The 17,998-nt window shown below is 38.3% G+C and overlaps 1 pseudogene; it reads left to right on the top strand.

The window, feature by feature from the left end:
- Window positions 1-16,700: 16,700 nt before the first annotated feature.
- Window positions 16,701-17,114, top strand: LOC144716426 (egg cell-secreted protein 1.2 pseudogene; annotated as a pseudogene).
- Window positions 17,115-17,998: the final 884 nt, after the last annotated feature.

The following is a 17,998-nucleotide window of genomic DNA, read 5'->3' as shown; positions in this document are numbered from 1 at the left end:
TTACGTTGTTTCTCTCCCAACATCATCGTTATCATAGTTCTAGTTTTTATTATCACTGTTTCATTTATCACTTCATACGTTCCCATTCTCTCATCTCTCCATCCTTGTCATCGTGCCATTCCATATCCAACCACTATCCTCATTTATCCCATCGTTCATCCTCATATCCATCACAATCACTTACTCTTTACTTTAAGTTAAATTAGCTTATAATTACGTTTCTTTTATCTATATCTCTAGCTCACGTCCTCAAATCTTGCTTTCGTCGATCCTCTCATCCATCATCGCTAGTATAAGAAAGTAAATCCTTAATCATCGTTCCCTGTGGAGACGATCCGTACTCATCACTAACAAAGTATTTTTAAGTACGTTAAATATATTTTTATTGAATAATCTCAATCACCAACGACAAATTTTAACCCTAAAATTGAGATTATCAACTATCACCACTGTCATTAACGTTTTTGCTGCAAGTTGGCCATGACAAAGCCGCGCATGCCGCTCTGCCCACCATCCACACCTCCGATTTGGAGGCTCCCATTGTCAACGTTGGAAACGATTGGATTGCATTTAAAGTCGTGCCTTTTACCATGGTTAGAAGTAAAATACGCACACAATGTTGGATGGTCTTAAAGATTTCCTTTTTTTCAGACCTTTTGGTGATAACTATGGAGAAAGGGGTCTAGGATAGCAAAACGATATAGTATGGGTCGGTAATGAGTATAATATGAGGCATGGAAACTTAGATATCTTAAAAGCATTTTTCACATCATTTCATTGATATTAGCTTCATTTTTTACAAATTTACCATTCATACATGAAATAATTGATCATGTGAAAACAACGCATTTTATTCATATATTTTACAAGCCCAACTAATTTCATTCAAATCGTGTTTCAACATTATAATATTAACAGGTTCAAGTATTCTCGTTAGTGCGTTATTTTATTACAGTGATGAAGGTAAATAAAAATACAAAATGGGTTTTTAGAGGAAGCCAAGTGCCACTACTCAAGCCAGCCGCAAGCACATGAGTGCAAGAGCATTCAAGCCCACCAAAGCTGGCGAGTGCCACCGCCTAGGCACCTGAGCCCAACATAGATCCCTAGGAGCCCACAAGATAGCCCAAAAGGAGCCTACATAGGGCCATTGGTAGAGAGCCCACAAGAGGTAGCACAGCCCGCAAATGTGTGCGAGAAGGGAAGTATTTCATTTATTCAACTAATAGCCTAAGTCAAAATTTAAATACATGTTTTGCTTTTTAAGCTTATCAATATGGAAGAACTAATAACCCATTGCTTTCTTCACTGCATAGGGTTGGCTGGCAATCAATGAAATAGATCGCGGCCCATTGGGCCATAACCTGTGGAAATGAGAGAGAAAATATGACCGAGCATTCAATTGAGCCGATCCGAAGCTCGTTTCATATCATGGCACTTTAAGTGAGCAGATATAATCTTCAAGCATCTCATCTTCTTAAAGAAGATCTAACGATAAGATCCTTCTCATTTCATTACATCTTCTTTATTTTTCTTTTGAGATATCTAATTCGTCACAATTGATGATGTGGATGGCAGAACCATGTGAATGGCGAATCAGAGCACGACGTGCTGACAGAGCCGATGATGTGACCAATGATGTGAAAAAATAGGGGGCACCATAGCAAACAAATCTATGGTTATGATTTGATCACATTCATTGATCTGTTTTTGCATAGATCGAAGAATCGGGGATGGTAAATACGTCCTTCATCACCTCCAACCATTGTCCTTGTCAGATCAATGGAGACTGTAGGGGGGGGGGGGGAACATATGCTGATCTAATGGCTTGGAAGAGGTGTTGGATCAAGGGCAAGTAAGTAAAATGTCGAGAGAACTTCTCTTCCAACCCTTTAAAATATAATTTTGGATGCCTAACTGTGTATCTCTTGTCGTCAGAACTGGAGAAGCGGTGGAGACCCTTCAGCTTTTCCTCAGTGCCTTGGAGTAGCATCGGAGATTTTAGGATGTCACCTCAGAAGGTGCAGGAAGGCCCAGATCTGCACTAGCATGGAAGAGAAGAGAAGGGGAAGTTGTGCACCAAGGTAAGGGGCGGCGATCAGTGTCATGTGGCCCCAACTCTTCAAATTAGGGAGTATTCGGTAACTTTATGAGTCAATCTGGATGATAATCAGATTAGGAACTTCCACGTTTTGAAGATTTTGATTCAGTTATGAGTTTGATTGAGGTTGATCAAAATTTGTTATTGTAGGCTCTCTAAGGCATTTTATCGAGCACATACCTTGCATAGAGGGACTTTCCCTAATTGTTCACATTTTCCTAACTATTTGACCTTATAAAAATACAAAAAATACTTATAAAATAATATATCTATAACAATCTCTATTATTATAATCCACCTATTAATCTTATAATCATATATATGTTAACCCTTAACTCGTACTAAGTCCTATTATCTTCTACTTGTCTCTCTAACTCATTAATATACCAATAATTAAATAATATTTCTCCCTATCTATCCTAGTTATTATCTCCTTTTCTATTTTGTTCCTTATCATACATCTCACTAAAACCAAAATCCTACTACATTATGCTCTACTTACCATAGATAAAACCAAAAATTCTCTCTATTCACCTTTTTTATATTACATCTTAATTAAAATTCAGAGTATAGCTCTTGTACTACCCATCATAAAACCAGCCTCAATTATAATACCAAACATTCATTTCAACACCCTACTTCATAACTACCTCTTATATGTATGAAAATATTACTCCTAAAAGTAATAAAAAAATTTTATTATATTCTTTCTCAATATTCCCTAGTCTCCCTAACACCTTCCACTACTATTAATTATTGCTAGACATGGTCGTTCTGTTCTGTTCGTTTAAAACAAACAAATAATTCGCACAGGGGTCTGTTCGTTGTTCTGTTCTTTTTTGTGCCAAAATTAGAACAGATGTTCGAACAATTTGCCCAATTCACACAAAATTTGCACAATTAGAAAAATTTGCACAGTTAGAGCAATTCACACAATTAGAACTATTCTCACAAATAAAAAAATTTGCACAAATAGAACAATTCGCACAAATAGAACAATTCACACAAACCGAACAAAATTTGCACAAAGTGAACAAAATTTGCACATGGAGTAAAAAATTGCACAAAATTCTCAAAATTAATAAAATCTACACAAACTGCGACAGAATTGCACTGAATTTTCATAATTAATATTAATTCTCTGGTAAAAATGTTTATAGTATTTTTTTGTTAGTAAGATTGGATGTTGAGTAACATTAACATTGAATAAATAATATTGGTAATTCAAATGATCCTAATAACATGTTTTTAATGGGCATGTAATATCTATGTGATAATGTTATTGTTCACATATGTTCATGACTTTATATTTATGAATCCTGCTATCAAGTATCAAATGTTGGGTATCCTGATGAGTACAGTGTCGAGGCAGCACTTTGTAGGCGCGAACATAATTGTGGAGCCAAAGAATGTGTGTTATTCTATGGTGGGTTGCCTATTCCTTTGTTGAATTTTTATGTGGATGATGAATGGACAGTAGAAAGATATGAAGAAAAATTACAACAATTTATATTTTAATTATTGGCTCAACATATGTTTAACGGAGCAAAAAGAGAGAAGGGGACAGTTGTATTATTTTATTCAGAAACCGAGTTTTTGGCTGCAGCAAGTGAAAGTTAACATCAGATATGGGTCAATAAGATCTTGAAAGATATTGGCATTTATGAGGATGGAGATTTATATCCTTTGCGTGATTACAGGTCAACCATTTCCATGGACGAGAATCCTGTGTTTCATGGAAGAATAAATCAAAGGGAGATCAATCATTATTCAATCTGAAAATATGACAATGCCATATTGATTAACATGCAACATTTTTGGGTCCATCATCAAGTAGCTGATAGATTTGCCAAGGCTTTAGGTTAATGAGGGGTTGATACGTTTGTACACTATTTGGGTTTGACGTTGTAAACATTAAGTAAGAGATTGTAAAAGTGTTGACATATGAGAGCGATGAGTCTGCTGCCTTATCCCTAGTTGCAATTAAAAGAATCCGCATCAAAACCACGTGAGAAATGTGGAATCTATAAAGCAAATCTATGAAAAAACTTACACATTAAAAATGACCGATATCTTGTATTATAAAAGGATTTACGTAATCATACATGAGAGGAACTCTTCCACCACTAAATTAACCAATATGGCAAACTGGTAGCAAAAGTATTATGTCAGACAAGGACGAACGAGAAAGAAAAATATCAGTTTTTCTGAGACAACAAGTATTGACATTGGATTTTGGTGACAAAAAGAAGTTTGGTGCCTTCATTATCAAAGCCTTGATATCCTGCCAAGCCCACAAAAGAGAAATCTGAAGCCATCGTTCAATTTCAAAATAACACCAAGATGAGATCTAAAGTTTGCAGAGACTCATGTGAGAGCATCAATGGGAAGATGAATCATTTCTTATGTAAAGGATGAAATCATGAATGTTCATAATACATTTTCTTGCACATTCAAAGTGAAAATAAAATTTTTATCTTTAAATCTTAATCATAAGGAAGTGAGAACCATTCTGCTGGGCAATAAATCTAATGGGTTGTAATATATATGAAATGGAGTTGGGATGAACTAACTTACACCGTCAAAAGTAGGAAGGAAAAATATTAATATTTAAACCACGATCACAGATTTCAGTGCTATATCTGAGAAACTGTCTTTCACATCAACTTGCTATAAATGCTTAAAGGTGAGATGCGATGCAAAGGTATAACCATAAACAAGAATTAACTCTAGTGAGATTTCAAGAACATGATGGCGAGCATTTGATCATCACTAATGAAGACAGGGGCAACTGAAAACAGGCTGGCCATTGCTGGATGATAAAAATGAAATCAGGATCTAACATCGTCTCCCGTCAGTATGATGACGACCATGAACAAAACATAAAACCTAAAACAGAAAGAGAAGAATGTTATCAAAACCTAAAACGCGTTTACCTATTTTGGAGACCCTGGAATGGTGGTGGCCTTTTTAGTTAGTCCCCTCGGTTAGAAGCCAAAAACCTCCTATAGCCCTTGGCATACTCATCGAGCTCTTCTTGAAGGTCTATCATCTAGAGAGGTTGTTGAGTAAGTTACCGAGCTCGGACTAATGGAGCTCATCGATCATGTCGAGTTCGTTGATGAAATGGTTCAAGAACTCAGTTGACATCAAATCCTGACGAGTGCAAGGCCACATGTCATCATTGCTTAAGTCCACGCATCACCATTTGAAATCAATAAAACATATTTTTCAGAAAAAAGAAACATAATAGCTGCAAAATTGGACAGTTTATCATCACCACATATAGGCCCACCATGCACTAGATAGGGTAGTAGGGTTCTCATTTCATAAACTAAAATTTTTATGTTACCCTTACCGGATTGCGTCTCTGTGCGATATTGGTGCTCCCGACATCATCGACGCTGTGCTAACCAAAAAAGCATTTGTCAAAATTGAAAGGAGATATGAGGGTCACGACTCATTTAAAATCCAAAAATATAGATCCAAATATGCGAGAAAGATGAGTGAACAATCATCCAAGACACACTAATTATAGAGTATTCTTGACATTGGATGGAGGATTAGTTTTCCACACGAATGCTAGAGGAGTCCCACATCTAGCATGAGGTATTCTTCCATCTTCGTCGCCGGTATCATGCGTTGGACAACTAATCTGCGCAATGAAAAATGAAAGAATTTACCATCACCATCATCATGATTTTTGTTCACCAAGTCAAGGAGCAATAACATAGTTCTCAATGTGTAACTAAACAGATAGTTCACTACAACAGTCAAGGAACAATAACAGAGCATATGTCATTACATAAAGATAAAATATTGAGAGTCTAACCGGTGGGTGCATTCACATGAATGGCAAATGGCTCCTCATCATCATCATCATCATCGTCCCCTTCCGCTCTCAAATCATTGTTATTGTACCATGACTTACGCACTCTGGCATGAGCCTCAATCGTTAGTAGTTGATTATACAACGCCCTTCTAAGAATAGACGCTCACATGCGGCACTCGTCGCTTGAACTCCTAGAAATTCCTTCACCACCAATGCTAATGCGGGGTAAGAAACCTGACCTGTTATGGGGATAAAAGCAATCAGATATTCAAGAAGGAAAGGACGAGATTTTGAATCTAAAAATGCATATTATATGATATCCGTCGTCCTCCACCAATACAACACGTCTGTACCGAATGCTTGGGGGGGGGGGGGGGCGTGTATACGTCGAGCTCTTCAATCAGATCAACTCTTGGTGGTAGCTCAGATGGATCTAGTAGTTCTTTGAGCTCCATTTGTATGAAATCATTCGCCATTGATAGAGCAGATGGTTTTGTGGGCCGGTTCCCAAGGTTTCTGGATACTGAATGTGACTCCATGATATTGCAGATGGTAGATAGAACCTCATTCTTAGCATGTGGATCAATCAAGCGAAGCTTCATAGATGGATCAAGTAGAGAGATGATAGTGAAAGCCTCATTTCGTGTTAGTACAGACACATATCTATTTAGCTTTGCCTGCATAGCGGAACATACATTAGATAAGGCATTCCTTTGCCTAGCGAAGATAACATGTCCAACGAGAAGCATGGAGGAGTTTGATACTCCCACTCTAATTTGCTCAAGAGGCCTCATCAATCCCTTAATAATGACTATACCCTCATTTGACATCGGTGCCTTGCTCTGAATAGCAATAGAGGTTGATCAACAAAGAGAAAGAGAGAACGAGAGATATATATAGAGCAATAGAGAGATAGAGATAAAGAGAGATCAACAACGAGACAGAGAAATAGAGCAATAGAGGGATAAAGAGAGAGAATGAAATCAATAGACAGAAAGAGAGATAGATCAACAGAGAGACAAAGAGAGAGAAATCAACAGAGAGAAAGAAAGATATATCAACAGAGAGACAAAGAAAGCGAGAGAGAGAGGGATCAACAGAGAAAATGAGAGATTGATCAACAATTAGACAGAGAGAGAGGGAAATCAACAGAGAAAATGAGAGATTGATCAACAATTAGACAGAGAGAGAGGGAAATCAACAGAGAAAATGAGAGATTGATCAACAATTAGACAGAGAGAGAGGGAAATCAATAGAGAAAATGAGAGATTGATCAACAATTAGACAGAGAGAGAGAGGGAAATCAACAGAGAGAAAGAGAAATAGATAAACAGAGAGATAAAGAGAGAGAGACATCGACAGAGAGAAAGAAAGATAGACCAAAAGAGGGACAAAGAAAGCGAGAGAGAGAGATCAACAAAGAAAACTAGAGATTGATCAACAATTAGACAGAGAGAGAGGGAAATCAACAGAGAAAATGAGAGATTGATCAATAATTAGACAGAGAGAGAGAGAGGGAAATCAACAGAGAGAAAGAAAGATAGACCAACAGAGAGACAAAGAGAGAGAGAGAGTGAAATCAACATAGAGAAAGAGAGATAGATCAACAGAGAGACAAAGAGTGAGAGAAATAAATAGAGAGAAAGAGAGATAGATCAATGGAGATACAAAGAAGCGAGCGAGAGCACGAGTAAAAAAAGAGAGGTAAACAGAGAGGCGGGAGAGAGAGAAATATCAACCGATAGAAAGAAAGATTGATCAACAGAGAGAAAGACAGAATGAGAGATATATATAGAGCAATAGAGAGACACATAGAAGAGAGAGATAAAGAGAGATCAACAGCGAGACAGAGAAACTGGGCAACAGAGAGATAGATAGATAGATAGATAGATAGAGAGAGAGAGAGAGAGAGAGAGATAGAGCAGCGGAGACAGTGACAGGATTCGCAAAGAGACAAGGAGAAAGAGGGATCGATAAATAGAGAGACAAAGAGAGAAAGGGAGAGAGATAGAGCAACATAGACACAGAGAGACAAAGAAAGAGAGAGAGATAGAGAAACATAGACAGATAGAATCAGAGAGAAACAGGGAGAAAGAGGGATCGATAAACAGAGAGACAAAGAGAGTGAGTAATAAATTATTTCACTGATTTCTGGGTCCATTTCTTAGCCAAAAATATTTCAAATGCATCATGAAAGATTAAACTTTTGTCAGTCCATCAAGTCCATCACCCATCTCATATCTCTGACAATCGACCCTACGAGTATTTGCTTAGAAGATATCTGATTCATCCAAACATCACCGGCTAAACAATTGCGGTATTGACTCAACACGACAGTAGGCGCTAGGTGTTATGACGGTATTGTAAGGCTTAATGTCACGATTAAATGAACCAATGTGTTGGAGGAATGGCTATGATATTGACGAATTGGTCATGAACTGAATTCAAGAAAAAAAAACATCTCACAGCAACCAATATTCTAACACAAACTAAAATCAAGAATAAAAAAAAAACTTACCAAAAACTTAGAAATCTGAAAAAATTCGGCTTCCTTTTTCTGCCTCCACTATGCTCCTCATCTGAATCCGGCGCCGGAGCAGCAATTCTGGCGATGAAAACCATAGATACTCTAGGCTCAGAGTAGAGAGTATAGAGTAGAGAGACGGAGAGAGACGCAAATAGGGTAGCAACTAGCGACGGACCGACGAGAGACTGAGAGTCTGAGAGAGAGGGAAGAATTGAGTGTGGTTTTTAAAAAAATTAAAAAAAAATTCACACTATTCACACAATCCGAACTGCACACAGGTCTATGCAAAATTCTGTGCGAATTCAATTTTGTTCTGTTTAGATAACCGAACAGAATGCACAATTTGCACACATTTGCACAGAACAAACCGAACGACCGCGTATAATTATTACATATTACCTTAAATCCTCTCTTCCTTTAATTACTTTCTTCCATATACTAATCTCTAATTTTGTACCCTTTCACTATCTTCATTATTATTACTTCTCATCTCTTATATTATCTTATTATATTGTCAATTCCTCTAATCACTCATCCCATCAACTTATTATCTATAATCCTAAATATATCATTATATTCACTTTAAAGGCCAGTACCTGTGGAGACGACCTCACTCTTACTATATATAATTTGTTTGAGTTTACATACATAAATTTTTTTTTTGATTTGGGCAAATTAATTCAAAACAGCATCAAAATTACACGTCCAATTTGGCCACATCAGTCGACACTTATTCTAGTAAGAAAATAGAAAAATAGGGGAGAAATCAAGTTATAGGGGTCTGGCGCAGAGAGCAAGTAACACATCAGGAATGACTTAATATGGTGTTTACATAGAGCTAGGTTTCAAAGGCACAAGTTTACGAATAGATAAGCTTATTTAAGAGCAAATAAGTGACGACACTGGCTGGGATATATTTTTAAGTATGATCTGTAGAATGTGGTCTTTCTTGGTGAGTAGGAGTAAGATATGTACATGGCTACTGCCCTAGGTTATCAGCTTTCTAAGAAATAAAATGGTATATATAAGTTAAAGACATCTTTATATGAGCTGAAGTAATCTCCCAAAGACTTTTTTGGAAAATTTAGTTTGGTAATGAAGCCATTCGGTTTTAAAAAAATCAATAGTGATCACACCTTGTTCTTGAAATTTAATTCTGCTCAAAAATTGATAATATTTATTTTTTAAATTGATTATATGATCATCACTGGTGATGACGTAGTAAGAATTCAAACCTTGGTCATCGATCATCATTTTAATTAGAGCTTTGGGAAGCATATGGTACTCCCTTGAAATTGAAGTGGCTGATTCAAACATGGGTACATTTATCTTTCAACACAAGTATATAGTTGATTTATTACATGAGAATAGAAAGAATGATGCTAAACCTGCCACAAGCATTTTCAATTATTATGTGAGCCAATGAGGAGTCCTTTTGGAGATTGGTGAGGAGGTTAACATATTTGAACTATTCACATTGTGTGATAAGGTTTTATAAAGATTAATTTATCCAGTTTATAAATGATCCAAAATAAATTCATATGAATGCTACATATCTTATGTTATCTGATGGGGGACCATCCAACTTCGAAGACCTGGTTGCGCCAGTTTCTTGAGCAAGGGCTCACGCGTGAGGCCCAGCCTTCAAAGTACCCGGCCTAGTCAATGGGCCATTGAGGTTTGATGTTATCTTTCCTTATATTTTCATGTTTAGTAGGCCTTGTATGTCGGCTGTGTATGTGTCTGTTTTCTATTTCTTCGCACATGTTTGGACCATTGTATGGACCTACACGTTTGCGAGTGTGTGAGCCCATGTGTGGGCGTGTTAGTGGGTTTCTCTCTCCTATTAGGGGGCCCTAGAACACTTTAAGTGGGCCTTCTCCCCTTTATTTTTAAGGGGAAGGCCCATATTTACCCCTATTAGAGGGGGGCGCCCATTGGAAGCGGGGAAAGAAGAATTTTGAAAGAAATATGATTTTTGAAGGATTTTTGCTTGAATTTAGATGTTGTTTTTTAGTTTTTTTAGTTTTTCCAAAATTACACTGCCATTGTGATCTAAGAAACCCTAGTTTTGCACGCCGGAAATCGCGACCGCTGCCGCCTTCGCCAAAGCTCTAGCTGTCGTTGTTTGCCTGTGCCATGCCCACAAACGCGGCCTCCGGCGCCAATCCCCGCTTCCCCTGCAGCCACTCACAAAGGCCCGTGGCCTTCGGCACCCTCCAGCGGCCATCGCTTCTCCCGCGACCGCCCATCGCATCCTGCGGAAGCCCTTGCCTCTCCAGCGGTCTTCCGCACCATCGCCACGGCTGCCGAGCCACACAAGTGATCATTGCGTTGTAGTCGCAGCCACCTGCGCCGTAGAAGCGGTCGCCTGAACCGCCTATACAGACGCCTTAACTGCCCCTAAGGCCGCTCAATCCACCTCTGCGGCCGCCCAAGCCGCCTTTCCGGCCGCCTGCCCCTACGCCGTAGCGCCCTACTGCCATTGCGACTTGCTGTCATCACGCCACCGAGCCCTGTTGATGCCACGCCGTCGAGCCCTACCGCCGCCCAGCCTTGTTGCCAACCTGCAGCCAAGGACTGCTGGTGCCGCGTCATCGCACCTTGTCATCACCAAGCACAGACGATGCCGCGTCACTGCACCTTGCCAGCACCGCAGCAGCAATGGGTCACCTTGCCATCGTGCTGCCGCGCCTTTCCGACACATGTTGCCAACCTTGCCGCTGCCGCCATACTCGTTGCCACGCCTCCAGCGCTCCTTAGCGCCCGTTGCCATCGCTCAACATTGCCCGGCAACACACCTAGTTGACCGCTAGCCGTGTTATCGCTGATATAGATGTGAGGCCCATAACGAATCTGATACGCTCGCACTTCTTCCCGTTTACACGTTCAGTGATTCTTTCAGTACCTCCTGAGCATGTCTCCATTACCGGGCTAGGTTAGTGATAGATAGGGATGCGTCAGTTGGAATAGGTTTTTATCGATACGACCTTGGTTGGCATATCAAACGGTGCACGCACGAGCAGCAATAGCCATACTCGTACCGTCGGTTCTCAACCCCTTCGTCCAGGTCATTGGGATCCCTGTGGCATTCTCAGGTCACGCTTACCATAGCCTAGTGGTCGTTGGTGTCCATCGATGACGGATTTATACTTCTCAATGATTTCAGCAATGCATTATCACTTGCATTACGTCCGCATTATTCGTATCCGCTGTATGACATGACTGCCCCCGTCCTCCCTATGGTGTAACACGAGCCGTTCGATCCTGGCGTTGGTCGTGTTACATCATTATCTTATCTTAAGAATATCATTGGCCACAATATCTTATTCTCAAGGGAAGGAAGTGTTGTAGCAGAAATCTATACCAATGATGATTATGGTGGATTAACCATTGATCCAAATTTAATGTTCGGTTACTTCTCCTTCATTGGAAGAAGTGTGATTATATGGAGGATTAAGAAGAAGAACATCGTGGCACATTCAATTGAAGAAATATAATTTTGGGCTGTAACACTTGGTGTAAGTGAAGCCTTGTGGATCGAAGGACTCCTCGAAGAGTTATGAATATACTCTAAAAGCATTGATCATCAATGTGTAGTTGGTGTTGCTCAGAATAATGTTCAACAGGACAGGTTAAAGCACATTGAGATTGATTTTAACTTCATTAAAGATAAAATTGAAGTGAATACCATACAACCTTCCTCCGTGGGATCTTCAAGGCAAATATCAGATGTCTTTAGCAAAGGACTGCCAGGTGATAAGCTCAAAAATACGTGTTTATATGTTGTTATTTAGGGATTTTTCGAACTTAATCACTAAAATTTGTTTCTCCCTTAATGCTTGAGTAAGGGGTCGAACCCTAGAGAGGCGATAGGAAATTCAGTTTTCCTCAAATTAGGGATTAGCTCTCTAAGTTTTAATAGTTATGATTTTTAACTTTTAATAGATTTTATCATTAGTTAGCTATCCTTGATAAGAATTACAAACTAATCTTCTACTAAATTGTTTAAGTATCCATGGCGTAGCAAAAATCTGAATCAACAGTTCTCTTGATGAGTTCTTTACTTGTTTATTTTACCTGAATATTTAATTAAGCTTGAATAGGTTTTTTTATATTTCCTTTTTTTATTTTGTATTCACTCAGAAATTATTTAGTGAAGAAAGTTTATCCCAATCGTTATCACCAATATTTTTATAAGGGTTGATCCAATTTTCCTATGCACTAGAGACCCTAAGGTAATGTTTTCTAATGTTTTGGATTTTCTTTTATTTTTTTTACGGATTTTAGACTGTTGAGAGTATTTTTCTTATATTTTTATTTTATCCAAATTCGTTTGAAATTGTAAAAATGTCCTAAATTAGCAAATCATGAATATGATTCACGATTTGCTAACTTAAGAAATACTAGATTGTGAATACGATTCACGATTTTTATGCGATTCAAGGGACAGATAGGATTCAAAATAGGAAGTTTATACTCAATTAACTCTAAATGATTCTAAAACGAACTAAAATCTACGAATTAAAACGACTAAAATCAGAAATTAAGGAAAAACGGCGAACGGAACTGAACTATGGTTTTTTGAAGATTTGAACGCGAAATTAACTGCAGATTGAATTCAAATTGTGCCTAGGAGTACCAGGAGGTGATTATGGCTCTGTTTGAGGGAATTCGCGCAACAAACAACTCCAACTTTCTGCAAAATTTGAAGGTTGAGTCTCGGGAAAAACGGCGGCCGAATCGTCGATTTCGTCTTCAAATTGAGCTCCAAATCCTCCCAGGTTGTTTCTTGAGTCTTCGAGAAGGCTAGGCGATCACTCCTTGAGCTTGGAAAATCAAGAACGGCGAATAGTTTTTAATTTTCTCCTCTTTATCGCCGCAGAATCGGAAAAACAGCTCTTCCGATTCCGTTACAGTTTGTTTCTTAAGCGCATTATACGCAGAGCGTACAATGCGTCCTTATTTTCTAACCTGGTGCCATGTACGGGTTTTCCTCCGTGCGTACCGTGCCGCGTGCGCACGCTTTGCATGGAGGAAGACCCGCCCTGTGCCATATATGCGCTTAACTTTCTGCGTCGCACGCAGTGAGTTAAGCTGCGCGCGATTGGTCAACGAGCAGGTGCATGTGGTGCGTGACACGCACGGCGCCGCGCATGTGTGTGTCGCGCACCAAAAGTACCGATCTGAGCGTTGATTGGTCCGCGCTTGTCTTGCATGCCCTGCGGTATATAGCACCCCCGTGAGCGCCAAAACTTGCCCAATAAGGGCCAGTTTAAGTAAAAAAATGTTTTGTAATTATAAAATAACTGGAATAAATCCTAAAAATATGTATTAATGCCTAAAAAATGATTTTATTAATTTCTAAAATTCGTTTTATTTGTTTCTTTTGTGTTTCTTTATATAAATAAATCAATTCAACATTTAATTCCTTCAAAAATTCAATGTTTTAAATGTATAAATTGACCTAGTAATTTGTAAAAAGTCTTATTTAACTTGAAACTTAAGGAAATTCTTCTTTTGACCAGAAATCATGATAACATGCACTAAAATTAATGTTTTTAAACATTAAAAGCCCAAAAAATATGATGAAAATAGCACTAATTTCGCTCACAGTTGCATGTTATCACTAGGGGACGAGTTTCTGCAAATGGTGGTCAAGTTGGCATGATTAAATCCATATCACCTTAGGGGGGGTTTAGTTATTCCCTTTCTCTCTTATTCTGGCTGTCAGGGGTCAACATTTATATACATAGCCCACAGTTTATTTTACCTTCTTTCTATTGGAATGGAATATTCGTTGAATGAGGGATTTATTTCTCATGTGAGAAATAAATCCAGTTTATCACTTGGTAAATATATCCTGTGTAATAGGGGTAAAATGTGTATGTCAATTTTCATGATTTTTCTACTACCTTGTGAAGGACAAATCAACTCATCCGATCCTGCTCAAAGGAGAGATTAAATAGGGTCTCTACTCCCTGGAAGAACATTGGATGGAATCTATGAAAATAGACCATAAAGCCTTAATTCTCAACAACAAATGGACCTTGGTTCCTAGAAATCCAAATTTTCTTGTTGTTTGATGCTATGAACGCACTGGGAATATAAACGCACTGGGAATATAACCAAGCAGGTTTATACGTTAAAATATAAACGCACAGGGAAAATTGACAGAACCAAAACTAGGTTTGTAACTAAAGGTTAGTAGCAGAAAGAAGGTTTTGACTTTAATGAAAGCTTTTGTCCAGATATTAAACACTACCATTCGGTTGATAATATATGTTTAGCTGTTAGCAACATTTATAAGATACATCAGTTAGATGTATCAAATGTGTTTCCACATTGCAAATTACAAGAAATCATTTACATGGAGAAACTGCCTGTACTGAAAATAAAAAGTTCCTGAATCATGTATGCCATTATAGCATGTCTCTATAGACTTAAAATTCTCCTTGAGCTTGGTTCCTGACCCCTTGTTTTGTTTGCTCTAACAGACACATCCTTATATTTTAAACTTCAGAATGATCCCATTTTTATTCTAATATATGTTGATGATATTTTAATAATAACTCCAAGTACTTCTATATAAAAATAATTTGTTTGATTTAGTATCTGAGTTCACCATTAAAGATCTAAGATCTGTATGTTATTTCCTTGGAAGTGAATTAGTTAAACCGCTCAGATATGTTAATTTTTAGAATTCTCATACTCCGTGTGCCCGTTCAAATTTTATCTATTAGGAATTATTCTTTAATCGACAATACATTATACAGACCAAATTGTTGTTTCTGTCAAATACCTCACTCTTACTCAACCAGTCATAGAATTTGTGGTGAACAAGGCATGCCAAGAAATGCACTGACCAAAAAAAAGTGATTGAAAGGATCTCAAACATCTGCTTCTCTACCTCAAAAGAAACATCTTGTGCGGGTTATTTATTCACCAAAATCCATGTTTATCTCTAAGTGCATTTAGCGATGCAGATTGGTAGGAGATAGCACTCCTGTTATATATTGATAAAAATCTTACCTCCTGGAGCTCTAAAAAGCAACCAAGTGTTGCAAGACCAAGCATGGAGGCAGAATATAAGACATTGGCCAATTGGTCCTTAGAAGTCTCATTTGAATTTAATCAATGTGAGCACTTAAAAATCTCCTATTGTATGGTGCAAAAACATTCCAAACCCACTGTTTCATGCTAGAACAAAACATTAATAATAAATTTCACTACATTTAATAACACGTGGCGTCTAAAATTATTCATGAAGCCTCTTGCCGATTCAGCAACTCCGTAAAGCCAAATCAGGAAATATAGGGGCCAATAGGATCTTTAATAAAGAGTAGCTAGTAAAAGCTGATCACATACCCCTATACTCGTTATGAGATTAGCCGTCACAATTCCATTGAGGGTTAAATATAGACGGTTAGGAATATGTATAAATAGGAAATAAATCAACCCTTGGCTTGAATCTTGATACAGCTGTTGTATTCAGTTATAACAGCTAGGATCATAACGTAGATATATCTCTAATTACAATGGATACTATAGGTAATATAAATATGGGCCAATATTATCATAAAATTTATGGAAATACAACGATCTCTAACTCCATAATCTGCCTTCTTCTTCTTCTTTTTCTCTCTCCTTCTCATCACTTGTTGTTCTTGAGCCAATCGGTTTTCTTCAGAATTTCCTGACTCCGTTTAAAATAATCTTGCCCAGATGTTCGATCCTCAACACCCGACTGACTGAAGGACCAAGTTTACGCTGCCACTCCAACTCGTGCACTGTGTCAAGCTTAAGGCCATAGTCAGTCAGCGCGCGGAGAGTGACACTTGCAGAACACTTCCAACTGATTGGCTGCAACCGTAATATTATACGATGATCCTCAACCTCAGCTAGAGACGCAACACATCCGTAAAACCTGGCGATTTGTCTCAAACTCCTCCGCCGATAACGAAATCATTAGAAGAGAACGCAACCGCAACAAAGTTGGAGACAAGAAGAACTTAAAACACTAAATACTTCAGATAAAATATAATTTTATCTAACCGGCAGTCTCGTCCCCTCGGCTTCCGGAGACCGTTATACGTTTCCGGGAGAATCAAAATCATTAAACACCTTACCTCTCGAATTCAGCACGATCGTTTCAGAACTTGTCGTCTTCCCTTCGCCGTCTATAAATTCAACGAAAGCAGCAATCCTCTCATCAGCCCAAACACGTCGCAAGATCAGCAATGGCAGCTTCAAACCTCGCGTTCATCGTCTTCGCCTTGATTACTATCACCGCAGCGGCTGTGAGGAAGGAGCCGGCAATGACAGTAAGGTCCTCGCTCGAGGCCAGGCTAAGGACGACCAGCTTTCAGCTGGATTCTGAAGACTTCGGGGGCATGGTGGACTGCTGGGGAGCGTTGTTTGAGCTGCGGTCATGCACCAACGAGGTAGTGCTCTTCTTCCTCAACGGGGAATCCTACATTGGCCGTGACTGCTGCCGCGCCATACGCATCATTACTCATCAGTGCTGGCCGAACATGCTCTCTTCAATTGGTTTCACCGCTGAAGAAGGCGACGTACTCCGGGACTACTGCGACGTTGATGCTGTTGTCTCTTCTCCGCTTTCCTCCACGCCAGCGCCGGCGCCCGGGCATTAGAACGCCATGGTCTCGCCGTTTTTTGCTCTTAGTTGAAGAATAAGGTGTCCTGACTGACAGCAGAACATGTTTTACTAATCTCTTTAGTCGTGTTTGTGGACGATCGCGCTAAATATCATCTTTTGGCCTCACCAAATGACGATGACCGGACAAAATCGTGGTTAGCTCACTGTTATCGTAAGCCTCGCTAATAGTAGGATAACGTAATTCATCGATCAAATCCGACACTGTCATCTGGGAGGTTTACATCTTTATTGCCAGGGGTAATCACGACCCTAATCGTTAAACCTGCTTTTGTCATCTGATGGTGATCATTGCTTGTATCTAATCAAAGTAAATTTTGATAAAATATTCAAATAATATTGTGAGTTTCAGATTTTGTATCCGACATAAATTCGTGAATTCCAGATTATGGGTATTTCGATGCTTTGTAAATTTTTATAGCATAAACAGAAATGCATAATTTATATTTTTTCATAAATTTAGCTAGAAAATGCTAAAAATTCTATTAAATAAAGGAGTTTTTGCATAAATAATAGAAAAATTATGAAATATATTATTTATTTAAATATAAAAAGTTGGTAATTGAAAAGTTAGCTTACTTTTTTGAAATTTTAAATCATTGCCTTGTACATGAATAGGTTACTTTTTGAGTAAGTAGAGTGATGAATAATTTGAATATAGCATGTAAAAGAGAACACAGTAGGATAGATCTAATGACCTGACATTATTTATAATACCATAAATGTTAATTCATAAAAGATCATTCATAAAAATTGTTTCATGCAGCAACGGTTTAATATTCAACTTAGTACAGTGAGTACATGATAGGAATATATTATATAAAAATTAACAGCAAAGGATATAACTAGTGACATTACCAT

This window comes from Wolffia australiana, chromosome 2 (assembly GCF_029677425.1).
Source record: "Wolffia australiana isolate 7733 chromosome 2, ASM2967742v1".
Classification (NCBI taxonomy): domain Eukaryota; kingdom Viridiplantae; phylum Streptophyta; class Magnoliopsida; order Alismatales; family Araceae; genus Wolffia; species Wolffia australiana.
This window is presented reverse-complemented; position numbering and strand designations above follow the sequence as displayed.